Raw genomic sequence first — 19741 nt, 5'->3', positions numbered from 1 at the left:
CCCATGAAGTCGAACAATCTCCTTCACATATAACTCAGCATACTGCTCCACCGTATAAGTCGTTCTAACAGGCAAAAAGTGGGCGGACTTAGTATATCTATCCACAACCACCCATACCGAGTCATGCTGTCCCACGGTCCTCGGCAAACCAACCACGAAGCCCATGGTAATATCCTCCCACTTCCATTCTGGGATTCCCAGAGGCTGCAGCAACCCCGCTGGCCTCTGATGCTCAGCCTTGACCTGCTGACAAGTTAAGCACTTGGCCACATAATCTACCACATCCCTCTTCATGCCCGACCACCAATACAAAACTCTCAAATCCTGGTACATCCTCGTTGTACTCGGGTGCAAGGAATAGGGAGTGGTATGCGATTCATCTAAGATCTCCCGCCGGATATCAGAATCCATCGGAACGCAGATCCGACCCTTGTACTTCAGTAACCCCATTTCTGAGATAGAAAACTCCTTAGTCACTCCGACTAGAACATCCTCTCTGTGACCTCTCAACTGGGAATCTTTCCCCTACACCTCCTTAATCCTCTCAAGAAGTGTATACTGAAGAGTAACATTGGCCGACCGACCAACCACCAACTCTATATCTTCTCTAGTCATTTCCTTGGCTAGCTTATCAGATATCTGTCTCGAACTAAACAACTGTCCTGGGCCTTTCTGACTCAATGCATCAACCACCACATCAGCCTTCCCAGGATGGTATAGGATATCACAATCATAATCCTTAACCAACTCCAACCACCGCCTCTGGCGCATATTTAGGTCCTTCTGAGTAAAGAAATACTTCAAGCTCTTATGGTCGGTGTAAATCTCACACTTCTCACCATAAAGATAATGTCTCCAAATCTTAAGTGCGAACACCACCACTGCCAACTCCAAATCATGCATGGGATATCTCTGCTCATACTCCTTTAACTGTCTCGATGCATAGGCTATCACCTTACCAGCTTAGATCAACACACACCCTAAACCCTGTCTGGATGCATCACAATAAACCACAAACTTTTCATTATCTTTCGGAAAACTTAACACTGGCGCGGTGATCAATCGTCGTTTCAACACCTTTAAACTGTTCTCACATCTGTCTGTCCAGACATACCTTGTCTTCTTCTTTGTCAGTTCTGTCAAAGGCGTTGCTATTCTGGAGAACCCCTCAACGAACCGTCGATAATACCCCACTAAACCCAAAAAGCTTCTCACTTCAAGAACATTGCTCGGTCTAGGCCAATCTCTGATCGCCTCAATCTTACTTGGATCAACCAGAATCCCCTCCTTACTGACAATATGGCCCAGAAATGTAACTTGTGGTAATCGGAACTCACACTTACTGAACTTAGCATATAACTTATGCTCCCTCAACCGCTGTAAAACTAACCGCTGATGTAACTCGTGCTCTGTCTCTGACTGAGAGTACACCAAGATGTCATTGATGAATACAATCACAAACTTATCCAAATAATCCTTGAAAACCATATTCATCATATCCATAAAATTTGATGGGGCATTGGTTAATCCAAAGGACATAACCAAAAATTCATAATGTCCATACCTCGTCCGGAAAGCAGTCTTTGGTATGTCCTCCTCTTTAATCCTTAACTGATGGTAACCTGATTGGAGGTCTATCTTAGAAAACACTGTTCTTCCCTGTAACTGATCAAATAAATCGTTGATTCTAGGCAGTGGATACTTGTTCTTAATGGTTAACTTATTCAGCTCCCTGTAATCAATATACATCCTAAGAGATCCATCTTTCTTGTTGACAAACAACACTGGAGCACCCCATGGCGAGAAACTCGGTCTAATGAACCCCAAATCCAATAACTCCTACAACTGAATCTTCAACTCCTTCAATTCCGCTGGAGCCATTCTATAAGGTGTCCTAGATACTGGCTCCGCCCCTGGCACCCACTCTATAACAAAATCAATCTCCCGTTGCGGCGGCAATCCTAGTAAATCTGCCAGAAACAAATCTGGAAACTCACACACCAATCTAGTCTCACCCGGTCCAACCGACACCACCTTAGAGGTATCCACAACGCTGGCTAGGAATCTTAAGCAACCTTCCTACATCAAATCCCTAGCCTTCAATGCTGAAATCATAGGTAACCACGGTCCACTAGCTGTCCCCACAAACACAAAGGGTACCTCCTCTTCTGGTTCAAAAGTCACCATTCTGCGCTTGCAGTCAATTATCGCCCCATACTTAGATAACCAATCCATCCCTAGAATCATATCAAAGTCGTCCATCTCTAACTCAATCAGATCAACAGATAATTCCCTACCATCTATCTCTACTGACAATGCTCTAATCCATTTCCTAGAGACTACCTGTTCTCCTGTTGGCAACAAAGTTTGAAATCCCCTAGCTTACACACCACTAGGCCTACAAAGCTGGTCTATCACTCTAGTAGACACAAATGAATGAGTTGCTCCTGAATCAAACAATGTAGTATAGGAAGATCCAGCACTAGAAATCTGACCTGTCACAATCGAGGGGCTAGCCTCCGCCTCAGTCTGAGTCAAAGTAAATACCCTGGCTGGAGCAAGACTGTCACTCTGCTTCAGCTCCTCTTTTTTGACTTGAGGGCAATCCCTCTTCAGTGATTAGCACTCCCACAGACAAAGTAGGCCCTAACCCTACACTCACCCTGGTGTCGTTGCCTGCACCACGAACACACTGGAAAACTCCTCCAGTTGTCACTTCCACCCTGACGGCCAGAAGAAGCACCCCATGCCCTCCTATCTGAACTGGGAGGAGCAAAGGAATCTGGGGCCTTCCTCTTCTGCTCACTAGAGCCACCACCCCGACTGGATCCAATAAAAGGAGGCACTATCCTCCTGGCATCGCGCCTAACAGCGCTTTCCTTCCAGATTTGATCCTTGGCCCCCTCAGCTGTAAGGGCCTTGTCTACAACCTGAGCATTAGTAGTAGTCTCTGGATCCAAGGTAATCTTCACATCACGGGAAATCATAACATTCAAACCCCGTATGAACCTATCCCTTCTTGCCACATCAGTCGACAGTTAATCTGGCGCAAACTTCGCCAATCTGTCAAATCTCAAAGCATACTCAGTCACGGTCAACCGATTCTGAGTTAGGTTGATGAACTCGTCAACCTTCGCAGCTCAAACTGCCACACTGTAATACTTCACATTGAATAAATTTCTGAACTCTTCCCAAGTCATAACTGTTACGTTCCTTCTCTGAACTACCATGTCCCACCAGATGCGGGCATCCTCTCTGAACAAGTAGCTAGCACAAACTACCCTCTCATTTCCTTGAACCCTCATAAAATCCAGAATTGAGGAAATCATATTTATCCACAGCTCTACACGCAGTGGGTCTGATCCACCTTCAAAGGTGGGAGGATGTTGTTTCCTAAACCTCTCATACAAAGGCTCCCACCTGTTCTCCATAACAGGTTGAACCGGCACTGGCGCCACAGCCTGTTGAACTGGTAGCCAAGTGACCTGAGGTGAGGCCTACTGCCTCGACTATCGAAGCTCTTCCTCTGTTCGCTGTAGTCTTGCTTCCATCTCGGCAAACATCTCTTGCCAATTCTGTGGGGTAGGTGGAGGGTCCTGACCCTTGTTGTCATCCTCGGCTCTACTGTCGCGGAGTCTAGAGGATTGTCGAGGCATCTCAACAAATATGCCTGCAACCAACGACGCCGCTCATTAGGCATGATAACAACATCCAAAACCACCTCCCAAACACATCAGCCATCCACAAACAGTAATTCACATAACGTACAGATAGCATATATCACACAACGCGCCATGCCCTTACATCATGCATATGTTAACTCATTCATCATGCTCTATATGAAATAAGCAGGAAAACAGGGCATTCAAGCACATATTCAAGCATATTAATCAGTCATACCAACCAACCCTGAGTCGAGCTTGTCACTAACAGCGAGCGTACATGTTAGGTCAATCTCTAGAACCATAAACCTTGGCTCGCTCTGATACCAAGTTGTAACGCCCTACTTCCTTAGAGTCGTTACTAAGTGAGTTTAAAACGTGCATTTAACTCGCTAATCGAGGTTTTAAGTCAAAATTGTAATTAAATCATGAACTAAATTATAAACTTTGAAAGTAATTCCATTTACTGAAAAACATAAAGTGTTTGACATTTGGGATCCCAAAATACTGTTTAGAAATATTTACAACATATAAGCACAAACAAAGTCGACTTGACGACAAAATCTAGGGTTTAGGACAACCATCTCCCAGAACTCCACTGGCTGTGGTAGTCGGGTAGGCCAAACATGTACACGCCGCTTCACGCTCTCTGTACTCATGGTTGGTCGACTATCCCTTGCCCTTACCTGCACCACAGAGCACCCGTGAGCCGAAGCCCAGCAAGAAAACCCTTACAAGCAAAAAACATATGTATAACAAACACTCAGCATATAAACAGGCCATCTATAGGCTAAACACATACAGCCTTGCCGTCCCACGCGCTTTACCAGGCCCTGGGTTCGCGGTCCACACCGTGAGGATAACCCAGGTATCATTTAGGGTCTCGCCCTGGCAACACGCACTCCACGTGCTCAACGCTGCTCCCGGCCCCTGGCCGCACTGGGCCTTGCACTCCACGTGCCTAACGTCATTCCCGGCCCCTTACCGTTCCCGGCCTTACCGTCCTCGGCCTGCGTCATTCCCGTCTCTTACCGAACATTCACACATTTGCATTCATAGCATAATAAAGCATATACTGAACATGACAAAATTCAATCAAAGGAATATGCCCTGCAATACAAACATATTGGGCTCTGCCCTGCATACAAGCTCTATGGGAACAGTGGTTTTCTTACCTGCGTCCCGAACTTTCCGAGCACCGATATCCCGAGCAGAGTCCCCTAACCCGAGCCTCGTCGAAACCCTAGTCACAACGCATTAGCAATATTTATCCATCAAGTTCTAATCCTATAATTAGTTTCAAACCATATTTATAATCTTCGGGGCATTGAATTCTATCAATCCAGGTGATAAAATCCATCCCGAGCCTTAACTAGTGAATTCCCGAGCCTAGAACCTCTTCAAAACCCAAAAGTACCTTAAGCACCGCGGCCCTAGGGACTCATGCCGCGGCCCCCAGCTCAACCTGAGGCCTTGCCTAAAAATTTTCCATACGCGCCGCGACCCTTGCTGAAGGGCACCGCGGTGCGCCTCCAATTTCCTAACGCCCCAAGTTCAAAGGGGCTGCGGCTTAGGAAGAACAGAGTCGCAGCCCTACCCCTCGAACCCAGAAAAACTCAACATTTCCACCTCAAAATCCAGTCCAATTACTCCCAAAATCAAGCCAACAATCCAAATTAACTATCACAAAGATTCTAACACAATCTCAGCATCAAAACCTAACAAAGACTAGCCCCAAAACACAGCCAAGTAATCAAGAACAAATCCAAACTTAGCTAACATGCAAACTCTATATTCAACCTTAAAACCAGCTGCAAATTGACACACTTCAACATATTAGGAGCTTACCTTGATGAGTTATGTTTCTGTGTAGATTCTCTAAGTTCCAAGCTTTAATCTCCCCAAAATCCCAGCTGAACTTCTTAGTCTCTAGCTTGATTCACCAAGAGTTTTCCCAAAACTTCAAATGGAGAGAAAGTCTTCCAAAGAGAGGTGAAGGAAAGAGTCGGATCTTGAGGTTGCATAAAGGAGATGTTCCCATCCTAGTTGAAAGCCCGGCAATGGTAAATCATCTCCTCCATATGAGTTGATGACTCCATAGCTTCCTCTTTAGCCTTGGCCTCGACCTCATTTAGCTTTTTCTTGAGGTCCTCATTTTCGGCCTGCAGCTGGTCCACGTGACGGCTCACCTCCATGACCTAATCCTAGGAGGCAGACAGGGTGGCCTTTGCAGACCTCTCGCTCTCCTGGGAGGAAATCAGGGCGACTTTGGCAGCTTGTTCACCCTCTTGAGCGGGGAGCTCCCCGTCCCTAGCTTTAACCCGAGAAATTCCTCAGAATTGAGCTAGGACAGACTACAAAAGGATAAGGCAAGTCAAGAATAGTTTAAGAAAAAAAAACTAAGGAGAAAAGAAAAAGAAATGTTATAAGAGTGAGAAGGACTCACGGTGAGGTTCATCCCCATAGCAGATTCGAGGACGTTCTCAGGAGTACACTCCTCTATAGCCCTCAAGTCTTTGGCGTTGGCTCTGTAGGCATGGCCAACCATATGGCTTGCCATCTCGTACACAGTACCCCGAAATGCCTCGGAGATATTGTCAGGTCGAGGGGCTTGACTGGGATCTGGACGGTGGGAGCCTTGCCTTGGATCACTTGAGGAATTGAGGGAGGTACATGCCAAGGAAGAGGATGTAGAGCTTGGTGAACCGTGACAATTGTTACCAGAGCTATCAGGAGGTTCTTTTGTGGCTGCTCTCGAGTGGAGTTGGCACCTTTGTCCTTAGCTAGAGAGTCGGTGGTAGCCCCAGTCTTGGGGGTTTGCTTCTTTGTCAGTCTGGCCATCTTCACCACAGGACCAGCTCCAGACCCACTGGCCTTAAAAGCACCCCTCAAACTCGGGGCATTTGGCAGCTCCATCTCTTTGCTTGGAAAAGAATGAGCAGAAGGTTTAGATTTAAAAATATAATTATTCAAAGTAATATACAGACAAGAAAAAGAGCAAGAACCATACCCTCCTAGCTAGGGGAGGAATCTACTACGATCAGCTCAGGGTTATGGACTGGGCTAGGTACAACCTTTAACTCTTGGATTAACGGAGGTGGGGGAGAATCTAAAATTATGACCTCCTGGGTCCTAGGGGGTTCAGGTCCTTCTTCAGGGCTGGACTCATCTCCGTACTACCTAAAACTAGGGGTATATGCACCCTGACACAAGGAAGGCCAGGTCCTACGATTTGTCCCATACTCTTCAAAAATGGTAGACATAAAATTGAGAGTATTATCAACCACAATGGTACCTCTGGGGTAGCTGTTGCCATAGTACACCACCAAATGGTCCACACACTGAAGGAGGGTTGTGTTTAGGTCCGGGTCGGTAGGATGACGACTAATGAGCTAGTTAGGGTTGAAGCGAATTAGCCTAAAACTGGCAGCAACCTAATCTAACTCTCTGTATGGGTATGGGTTACCTTGGCCAGAGGGGCAGGCTGCTGCCTCGGACATAGCTCATTGTGGATCAAGCCCCTAATTATCTCTGAGAGCTCACCTTCTGCACAGTAGCGGTGCCACGTCTTCTTCCTCCTTGATGTCTTCTTTGGCTGGCAAGGCTTCTTGAGGAGGGTGGAGCTTGAGGATGATAGGAAGAGGAACTAGGGTCCTGAGCGCCAACGTCTGGACCTTGTTGAACAAGTTGCAAACCACCATGGTGGCATCATTCACAACCTGATGGTATTCTTTCTCCTTCAGATTAAGACTAGACAAAGTCTCATATTCACCCCCAAGGGTCATAGACCACTCTGTCCTCGCAAATATAGCTCCACAAAGAACTCCGCTCTCCTTCCAACGGAGGTCAGGCATGGAGGCCATCATCTCCCATCTCAATCCAATGACTCAGCAGGATCTTGTTGACTTTCCCCTGAGTCATGATCCGAGATACTATCTGCTCGGCCACAAAGAATGCATTGGGGTCGACCATAAGTTCCCTCTCCACCACAGGGTCAAATTGAGGAATGGGAGAGTCAAAGGCGACTTGCTTTCCCTTGTCCTTGCTCTGAGCAGAAGGGCTCATGGTGTTTTTCTTTTGGGGAGGCATGATATAGCTAGCCTAGTGACAAAGCAGCCTATTAGTGGCGACCTAAGGTAATTATTAGCTATGGTTGTGGAGGAACGAGAATCCAAGGGTTTAAGTGGTTTAATTTTGGGATCTAGAAATTTATACGAACTAATTTGTGTCCTAGGCTCAACGCGGGGTTCCACGCGTGGTCTTAGGCCATGCGCTTTGATTTCTTAAAATTCCCTGATACTTCGAGATTCGTATGTCAGACTCGCCAGACCCACTACTTTTCTTTTGAAAGCGGTTTAATGCAAAACTACTTAAGGAATTGCAACCTTTAAGCTACCCAGAACCAAACCTAAAACACTTTCGGTTTCTACACCCCAATCAGGTATTCTAATCGATTTACCAGTAGAATTTTCTATGTAAAACCTAGAAAATTTTCCCATTTTTATGAAAACCTTATTTCTAAGCAACCCTAGTATCTTTCATTCAGCCTAAACTGAACCCTATTTCCTATTAGCCTAAACTACATTGAGCAAAGGAAGTTTTTCACAGTAAAAAACTCATTGGAAAGCAAAGAATTGAAAGATTCAAACCAGGTGAGGAAATACTTACAGTTTATATGATCGGTTCAAAGAAAATGTTGATACATCCACAGGAAGCTCCTTGAAAGCTTCTGAAACTTTGAAAGGCGATGAGATTTTTTGGGAGAGTTTGAGAGAAAAAGGGAAACTTTGTTGTTGAAAGGAAATTTTTTTATTGCAAAGGTGGTGAGGGTTCAAGTCTGATCACCCTATTTATACGTAAACTATGGGAATTAATTCGGGCCATCTGATTGGGTTAGCTCGAGATCCAATGGCCAAGATTAAATGAACCATATGGTGGCAAAAAGTTGACAAGACAGTTGTAACAGTCCTTGAAACATGAATGGAGGCCAATTACAGACAGCCATGTGTGCAGCACTCAAGTAGTGGGCAGGCACGATTTTACATGGCAGAAGCCTAAAAGCCCCTACTGTGCATGTCAGAAAGTGACGACATCAAGCATGAGCAGGGAAAATGTTGTACCGTAAAAATGAGCACAAGTCTAGTCACTCAGTTCGGGTACAATTGGCATATGAATACATGGAAAAGTAGCCAAGTAGAACCTTTGGTTAGTAATGATGTGATCAGCTCGAGTTGGGACCTGACAGCACAACGTACAGGTTGTTATGAAGCCGCCTCTTAGGATAATAATCCAGTTCGAGATCTAAGTTAACAAAAGTTAGTGAACCTATGTAGCACTCATCAAATCCATGATGCATTATGCCCATTCTTCACGTACGTCATTGATCTCATCCTTTGTGTAAGAGTTCTTCCCGCCACACTAAAAACAAATTCCTTGCATGAGTTGAATTAATATACTTAATCTGGAGGTAAAGCTAGAACTTTAATAATAAATATTTTCACTTACGTTACTAGTTATCCATCGTATTTAAAACTCATATTTCACGAAGTCTTTCATCATCCTCATAACATAGAATCCACATTGTACTGATTTTAATGGTTGACGAGGACACTTAACAGTTCTCCATGCGACTTCCTTAGTTTTTGCATTATTTGTGCGCAAATGTTGAAAGACACTATGAAATAAAAATAATAAAGATTTAGATGTTGTTAATTTTTAAATGAATTTAAGAGTATATAGTTAATTGGTTAGATTATTACTGAGAAACTAGAGATTTAATTTCATCTGGTGGAAAATTGTCAAGAGAATCCAGGAAATAGCACAATTAGCGATCAAAATCTATTATTATAAGCATCCAATGCTTTCAAATAGAAAAACAAAATCATTTCATTATTAATATTATATATAATCACTAACAAAATACTAAAATTAAAAAACTTACCCCAAATGTAACAACCACATCTGATCTGGATTTGAATCAATCATACGCTTTGATACCCATTCAACTCATTCTTCTTCAGCGGAGCCAACATTTGATAACCAAATTGGCTCAACAAAACAAAAAAAGTGACTAATCTCTCTTTTCACTAATTGGAAGTATAAAATCATACATAAAAAAATATAACTTTGTTAAATTTATAAAATGAGTTATCTTCAAACTTATAATTATTTTAAAAACCTTTGATACCTAACATATAACGATATACATGATGCTCCAATCTCCTCCATTAAGCCAAAGTGGACTATATCTTCTTGTGAGATATATAAATCATTCTCATGACCTAATATCTCAAAATTCATCGAAACTTTGACCATGAAACTTTTCTCCACATACTTCATGGTAGTTAATAGACACTTGAGAGAGCGAGGAACCCCGCTAGGAATCTTGAAGAGTATTGGGGCACTAGCTTTACTTGACACTACTTCATTTTGGCTAGGAAGTCGTTAGGAAGGATGAGACTTCTCTTGTGTTATTGGGGTATTAGGTATTGGTGATCCATTCAGTTTACACTTCTTTGTCTTCTTAGGTTGCTTCAACATGAAAGTAACACATGTTAGTCGTGAAAAATAATTTGATCACTAAATATTTTTTTTTATCAATATCTTACCATATCTAAATCGTAAGGAGTGATCAGATGAGATGGCCACTCAACATAGCAGTCGATAGCATGACGTACTAAAATGATCTCATCCCCAATAGGAAAAATAAGCTTAGCATCATCATTGCAACACTCATCCACCAACACACGATAGTTACTCTTTCTTAAGTCAACACAATGAGTTTTAAGGCTCGTTGCCATTATCTTCCAATAGCAACAATATCACCATTTTCTACCAATAATCTAGACTTATGATTGTCCTACAAGCTCAAGATGAGGAAAAAATAACATTTATGTCATAATAGATATTTTCTTCAATAATAATATGAATAGATGTAGAATAAATTACCTTTGAAGAAACTAAAGACCCATTTACCACTTCCATTGACCCATTTACCACTTCCATTGGCGTAGGGGCCTCACTTGTTGGTGAAACTATCGTAGGCAAACTCACTTCACTTCATTTTAATGATGAAATTTGATTTGATAATTCTATACACATTGTCAAAAACTACTCTCATTCTCGTTCTTCTTTTTCTTGTTTTCGTTTTGCTTCAAATTGCTCAACTTGACTGCGTAGTCTTTGCTCAAAGGATTGCTCTAACTTTTTAAAGTCATCTGAGTATTTTTGTGATTGGTGTTGTTTAAATTTAAATTGATATTGTTGAAGTCCACTAAAACCTCCTACTGGCTTCAAAAAGTAGTCTCTTGGTGTAACGCCAGGACTTTGGGCTCTTACTCTACCAAGATGCTCATTTTTCCCTAACACTTGTGCCAATATATCGTTTATCCCAACTTCTACAAGTGTCCACTCGTTTCTCTTATTTAGAAGGTCATTCTGAAATATTTAATTTCATTAATTTATTAATAAAATATAATGAAGGATAAAAAAAATTGAGTTCATATACTTTACAACATACAATGACATCTTCTATAAGCTTGTCATGTTCATTTACATAATTTCTTGATGCATCTTTTCTTGCTTCTAAATAGATCGATCTATTGGCTCATCTGTCCCTAGTTTAGCTTGCTATAACAAAATAAAACTCATTTAGTTATATATAAAATCATTACAAAAATTAAAATCAATAGTAAAAGCTCACTTACAAGGTAAATTTCTATTTCTTTATAACTATATCATGATGAACGATGAGGATACTCCAAAGCAGCAAGCCTCTATTTTTGTTTTTTTACTAAATTCCTAATTCAATTGGAATAATTTAACTTTTAATTAAATTAATATATGAGTAAAAAAAATTGAAACTTAGTCTTGTACACTTACTTGAAATCCTTAACTTTTTATTTCGGTGACAAAGTTTTTCCATTCCTACTCAGGAATGCTATATCTTTTTCGAGGCACATCTAATGAAGTGGGATTCGCTTCCAATAAATGTGGGATGTTAATGAAAGGAGCTATAAATCTTCTAGTAAAAAATGTTTTGAATGCCCTCCACTTGATGCCTACTGAACACACCACTTCCTTTCTCATTCCCTCATTAAGATGAAAAGCTAGATACAAAGTTTAACAACCTAAGTTAGTACAAATAATAATATACAAGGTTAAAAGATTACCTTCAATCTATGAATCTTACATTTACATCTTTCCAGACATTCTCTAAAGTTGCAACAGGAACATCATGCCAATTATCATATGTAATTGACATCATTGACTTTGATTGCATCCCCAAATAGCATTGTAACACTCTCTCCAGAGTTCCAATTGATTTCCCTCTCTGATTGAACCTTAAATTTATCTTAATCCCTTTAATTTTGCAGAAATTATTTTTGCCAATCGCACTATCCCCTTAGTCTGTCTACTTTTCTTCTTCTTTGTCGTTGGATCTTCATTGCCAGCCTCTTCTAGATCGATGCCTTCGTCTGCATTGTCTTCAAGTTCCTCTTCCGTATGCTCTTCTGGATGGTCCATGATCCTATTAAGAAAAAAAAGTAAGTATAAGGATTAGTATATAAAATAAATAAATGTTAAGAATATTTTAAATACAAACTTACAATCCATATTCCATCATAATCTAGTCGAACATATGGTCCAACTATTGATTTGATTCCCTCAAATTCATTGATATCTTCAATTTCTTTAGCAAAAGTTTGAAGTTCTCCAATCTCATAATCATCATCATCATCACCTATGAATTTTGGTTGTGATGCAAGTACAATTGACCATCTTGAATCTGATGGATCTTGAATATATAACATTTGTTTTGCTTGACTTGCTAATATAAATGATTCTTCGTTATGGCCTATTTTATTGAGATCGACTCAAGTACATCCTAACTCATATGATATAACATACTTGTCTTCTACCCAATTGCATTTGAACATTAATATCCTAAAATAATGATAATCAACCTCTCATATTTCATCAATGACTCCATAAAATTCCATATCTCCATAAAATGGTTTTTTTGCAAATTGAAGAGTTTTTGCAACAATACATACACTTCTATTTTGTGTCACTCTAACATCATCATGACCTTTTGTACTAAATCTATAACCATTGACGACAATTCATCATGCTTAATTGCTATTGTATTCAGACCTAATGAAATCCATCTCAAGTTTTTAGATACTTTGTGAAACTCCTTACTCAATTCAGATTGAATCTGCAGAATGTAATATAAATTATAGATTTTGAAATATTTATTTTTAAACTAAGAATACTTATGATGAAGTAATTAGAATATGCTACTCCATCACGAATCCATTGATGAAAAGTCCGATGGTGGTAATCTTGGATCCACTTTCTTGATTTATTTCGATTCTCACGATGAAGATATTCTAAGTGTTCTCTGAAATTAGGATTGTTGTTATTATGACAATAAATAATTGCTTAAATATCATTTAACATGATATTAATACTTACTCTATGTAAGCTTGAACTTCAATTGTATTCTCTAGAACATTTCGATGAGCAACATCTCAGTCTTCTTTTTGATTAAGGTGAGTCTTCCATTGTTGATGCCTCTTGCGATAACATCTTCGCTCATTGTCTTTCTGAGAATACCAATCAATTCTACATTAGTAATGTACTCAGTACAAAATTCAACCATTTTTTCCTGCTATGTAAGCCTCAATTATACAACCCTCTGGACGATTTCAATTTCTAACATAACATTTGTAAACTTTCATTAATCTTTCAAATGGATATATCGAATGAAAACATACATGCAAACATAGTTTTACTTATCTAACAAGATGCACAACCAAATGAACCATGATATCAAAAAAAGATTGAGTAAAGTATTGCTCAAATAAGCACAAGGTCTTGGAAATTTCTATTTCCATATTTTCCAACTTAGATACATAAAAAACCTTACAACATATGACATTAAAAAGCAAACACGTTCATTTTAAAGCATTTCTAACATGTTGGTGTAGTGATCCCCAAATAGCAATTGGAAGTAACTGTTGCATCAATACATGAAAATCATGACATTTAAGACTGATTAGTGTACAATCTTTCAAAGATAATAAATTACGAATATTTGATGAATACCCATCTAGAACCTTCACATTTGCAAAAGTTTCACAAAGTTTACGTTTCTCTTCTATCTTCAAGGTGTAACAAGCATGAGGTAAATATGTTCTTCTTTCACCTGTTTTAGGTGCCAAATCTTTTTTCTTTTAGACATTAACACAAGGTCCTTGCAAGCAGAGATATTATCCTTAGTTTTCCCAGGAATACTAAGTAAGGTTCCGATCAAACTATGGCATATGTTTTTTCTTAATGTGCATGACGTCAATATTATGTCTTACTAACAAATGTCTCCAATACTCCAATTTAATGAAAATTGACTTCTTCTTCCAACATGTAGCATTCTTTGATGTAGAATCCAAGAACTTTACTTAGCTAAGTTAGATAGTAATATAATAGTAATAATAGTATTATCTTTATGACTGTGGATTTTTGGTTCAGACTGGGATTTAATTGGACACTCATAGTAACACTTGTAGATTTTCTAAGTTTAACCTATAGTTTAAGAATATTAATTTTAACATAAGGTTTGATTAATATTGCTGGTTATTAATATGATAATTATTATAACCTAAGGTTTAGATAGAGCCAATAGGATTATGTCATTTGACATATGCATGATTATTAAGAAATTATTATTTTAATGATAAAATAAGATAAATATAAGACTTAGTCTTCACCAAAATCTGATAGGAGCATGATATTTGTCATAATTTTATTTATTTGTGGATTAGGATGTAAATAGATTTTTCGTAACTTTAGGGTACTGTAACTTCCGACCTATTTTTTACCCAGTTATATTAGGAATTTCGAAAAATAGTATTTCTTAAAAGTTGTAGATAATTTAATTATCTTTCTAACGATATAAAGAGAGTCCAAATCTGAGTTCTACAGATCCAGATATATTGATTTTACTGAAGGGGAGTTTAGAGTTACGAGATTTATGGAGTTAGAAGTTTAGATTCTATTTGTTTTTATTATTTTAAAAATCAAGCTTTGAATCCTTAAATCTCTCTGAAAAATTTGACCAATTCCTAAGCCTTTGGCTGAAGGATATTCAAATATTTTCAATTAAATTTATTATTTTTATTCAAAGCCAAAAAGAAGATTTTTATTCCTAGAACTCTATAAATAGGACCTAGCACCAAGCATTTTTCATTCATTCATCAAGCTAAGTTCAGAGGCTGCAAGTTGCTAGGTTATTGTGAGAGTGTAAACACTTGGGTTGGGGATTATAAGCTTAATCATTTTTAAGCTTACCAAACACTTGGGAAGTAAGGTTTATAATACATTTCGGTTCAAGGTTTAGATTGGTCATAAAGCATTCAAGGTATTCCAAAACTCTAGTTCATTTGGTATTATTTTCTTCAAGTTCTTATAGTTTTCTACTCAGCCCCTAACTTTATTCTTTATTCTTGGATAGGAAATCTAAGTTCTTGAGCATAAGATTTTTGGTAAGTATATTTTGATAGCATAGTTCCTTCATCACTTTCATCCCCTTTTCTTCAATATACTCACCCTATTATAAATGGTTTTTAGGAGTGTTCCAAGGTGCCAAATCAGTTCTCATATCCCGGTTATTTTGGTAAGGAAAATAGGATAGGATTTATGTGCTATATGATTTTATATGTTATCTTATGAATGTGTGTTATGAAAAATACTATGTTAAGTATGCTTGTAGACTTGGGCATATGACCTATACAACTAACAAGCCCCAAATAGATTATGGGCATATATGACTTGCTTAGCTAGCAAGACCCCACTAATCTAATGGGCATATGACTTGTTTAGTTTATGGGACCCCAAGTAATAATGGCCATTATAGTATGTATGTGACATAAGTGTTATAGTATGTTTTATGTTGCATTATGAATTTTTATGTATATGGTTATATGTTAGATTTTTCCTTGCTGGGCATTAGGCTCATTCCTTTTATGTTTATATGTGCAGGAAAATAGCTACAATGGCGGGAAAGGTTCTTGGATGCTTGGGAATGTGTATTGAGGCGGAATGGATTCAAAGAGCCGAGAGTTTCGATTTGAGGATGAAGTCTTTATTATGGTTTTGTGTGTATTTTTCCGCACTTATGTAATCTCTTTTTATTACAACTAAGTTATGTTTTTCCTTTTTAAAACAATGGGATCCCATATCCTAACTTAAATTTTATGTAAGTTTGACCTTTGTTTTTACAAGTTTTAATAAAGTTATGATCTTTTCATTTGTAAGTTCTATCAAGGATTAGGGTCTATGTGTAGTTTTCATTAATGGTCCAAAGTCTAGAGTAGTTGGGTCATTACATTTGAATCTTTCACTAATTGATCTTTCTTATCGCCCTAATTGATCTACACTTTTATTGACCTTTTCTACAAGCTTACTAAATCTATTTTCTATTAAACGAATCTCTTCATAGACAGCTTCTCCAGTCATTGGTGTAGGCGCTTCTCGAAACTCTTGCTCACCATTAAATGCTAATTTTTTCTTTCAATAATAATGTTTTTCTTGTAGAAACCTTCTATGACTCATATAACACATCTTCCTACAATGTTCTAATTTTGTGGCGCTTGTTTGGTCACCACAAATCGGACATCCTTTATATCCTTTCACAAAAAATCCAGATAAATTACCATAAGCAGGAAAATCATTGATTGTCCATAAGAGAACGCCTCTAATTATAAAATTTTCTTTTTTTTTTAAAGAATCACAACTATCAATTCCGATCCACAACACCTTCAAGTCATCTATCAAATGTGCTATATGCATATCTATATCATTTCCAGGTTTCTTGGAACTTGATATCAACAAAGTTAACATTGTGAATCTTCTTTTCATACACATTCAAGGAGGAAGGTTGTAAATACATAGAATCACTGGCCAACAACTGTAAGATGAGCTCATATTGCTGAATTGGATTGATGCCATCAGCAGAAAGACCAAGTTGAAGATTTCTAAGATCCTCTCATATTTGAGGCCATAGCTCATCCACTTCTTTCCAAGCTGGGGAATTAGTTGGGTGAAGCAGTTTTTCATCTTTGATCCTTCTATCCTCATGCCATCGCAGACTTTTGGCAAGTTCGGGGTTTTGAAACAAACATATTAACCTAGGTATTGGTGGCAAATACCACAATACTTTTGATGGAATCCCTTTCTTACATTCATTTTTGTTCTTTTTTTTCCATCTTGATATTTTACATACAGGGCACTCAATTGCACTGTCATATTGATTTCGATATAGAACACAATCATTTGGACAAGCGTGAATCTTGCTATACTCCATTCCCAATGTGCACAATGTTTTTTTCGCTACATAAATCAAGGAAGGAAATTCATTGTCTTTTGGTAAAATTTCTTTAAATAAAGCTAATAACTTTGTGACACTTGTGTCACTCCTACCACTACCAGCTTTCAAGTTGTATAGTTTTAATAAGACAACTAATTTTGACAAAGGTGCCCTCGAGAATATTGGTTTCTTTACTTCTTATAAGAATTTCAAAAATTCTTCATGTTTATCAATAAAACGTTAATCTGCATCTCTCACCATCTCTATAGGGTCATCAAATACTTGATCAAATTGCTTTCTTTCATTGGGAACATTATTATTAAAGTCACCTTCTTCTCCATGTCAAATTCACTTGACATATGTTTGGTCCATTCCATTACAGTATAGATGACTCTTTATCTCCATTATGTCCAATTTTTCAAATTTGAACATTTTCTACAGGGACAATGAACTCTGGAAGGATCTGTTGTAATTTATAAGGCCTACTTAATAAAATTATCAACTCCCGCTTCATACTCTTTTCAAATTTTGTCCTTTGTCATCCAACTCTTGTCCATTTCCTAGAAAAAATTCAACAGATGTTTCCCTAAAATTGGACTAAAATCCTCCTGGACTTAGAAAATTCCTATAACAAATTTTTAGCACTATCGTACTCCTATTAATACACTATCCTTTTAATTTAAACTTTTATAGAGCTTTTCTATACCAATCAAAGAAGAACAATGCAAGCACAACACAATTTAAATATAAGAAAATAAAACATAATTCAAGATGAATTCGGGCAACATTTCCCTTATAATAGTGACCAAACCATCTGTCAACAGCGAATCAAATAATTCAAAAAACACATAGGAAGTTTCCTCCTTATACCTCCGCAACACACAAATAAATTTCTCAAAACCTACTTCACTAAAACACACAAGTTCTCAACCTTTCATTATCATCACAACACACAATTGTAATCTCAGAACCTACTTCACTGTGGATGAATATTTAAGATATTCAAACTCCTCTAATAAGAGAATATGTGTACCTCTTGTAATTAACAATAATCAAGCAAAATAATTAAGTGGAGCTGGCAGGAACATTATGAATAATGATACATTAGTTAAGCATCTCAGACTATATATATATATATATCTAATCTATTATATATAAATAGAAAGCCAAGCATTAACAATTTTTGTAATAGTATTATTATAATGGCAACAAACTCCTTACAATCTTATTAGGTGTATCCGCAGCAAACAACTTAAGTGAATTATTAAAACTCACACTACAAGAAAAAATGATTTTAATAAGACCAAAATTGTGTTATCAAAATATACCATAACACTTTTTGACGTGTTAAGACCGACTATGTTATCGTAGGTCAGGGTACTTTACATAACACTTTATCATTGTTATACAGATGTGTTATTATACTATCAACGATAACACACTTTCTGTGTTATTTTAATAAATAGATAAGTGTTAAATTATATTATTTATAGTCGATTATATAACACATTTCAATACTTATAAATTTGTGTTATACTACACTTTATTATAACACATTTTTTGTGTTATAGTACACTTTAGTATAGCACATTTTTTGTGTTATATAATGAAGTTTGCGTAACAAAATTCTTTACTTATAAAAAGTGTTATTGTAATAGATATTATAACATATTTTTCGTATTATTTTAATATTTAGATAAGTTTAAATTCTCATTATATATTCATTTATATAACACTAATTTATTCTATTATATTTTTATTTTTTATTTATATAATTAAAATTAGCTTTCTAATATATACTAGCATCATCAAATGAACTTGATTTTTAAATAACAAAAAGTAAAAACATTCAACATTGTATTAACAATCCATAAATTATTTTAAAACATTCAACACTGTCATCAACAACAAAATGTTATTTAAGTATTCAAGTAGTCTTAAATATTCAATATATTGAAAAGTACAAAATATTCTACAACTGCCCAACACAAAGCCTTCAAAATTAAGTATCCTTTTTTATTTTTCTTGTCACATCTGTAAAATAAACAAAGAAATATTTTATTGTTATTATCTAGCATCACAAATTACTTCAAGAAAAATGCTATGGAAATTATTTCCAAGAGAGGACACAACATACAAAATAATGAATTCACAACTAAACCAAAGCAAACAAAGAAACCAAATACTAAATTATAAGACATTGGTTCTTTTTTTAGTATGAAAATGTACCTCTTGGAATAACTTTTTTAGAAGGTCATGCAACTGTGGAACCAACTGCTTCTTGTATTGTAAGCATCGCATTATTAGGACGAAATAAGTAAGATTCTGGTACAATATTAGCATCAACCCATACTTGCATAAAGTCTGGTCCAAGAGGCTTTCCATGTAGAGTTAACTTTAGATCACTAGAATCCCAACGACCTTCAGCAATGTAATATTCTTTTAAATTATTCCTATAGTTTGAGATGATACGTACCTTTCAATTATTCCTATATTTTTTAATCTTAAAAACTTATTAATTAAGAAAAGTACGATTAATTAAACCATATAATATAATTAACATTTTAATAATCCTAATCAAAGACTTCCCAAGATCCAAACTCATGTATTACAACACAAAGACAAAATATCAAAAGGTTCAGTTTTTATTATTTGAAATAACAATTGTTTGATTTGGCTTGACTCTAATGTTTAATTCTTGAAGCCAGAA

This window comes from Humulus lupulus, chromosome X (assembly GCF_963169125.1).
Source record: "Humulus lupulus chromosome X, drHumLupu1.1, whole genome shotgun sequence".
Taxonomy (NCBI): domain Eukaryota; kingdom Viridiplantae; phylum Streptophyta; class Magnoliopsida; order Rosales; family Cannabaceae; genus Humulus; species Humulus lupulus.
Note: the sequence above shows the minus strand (reverse complement) of the source record.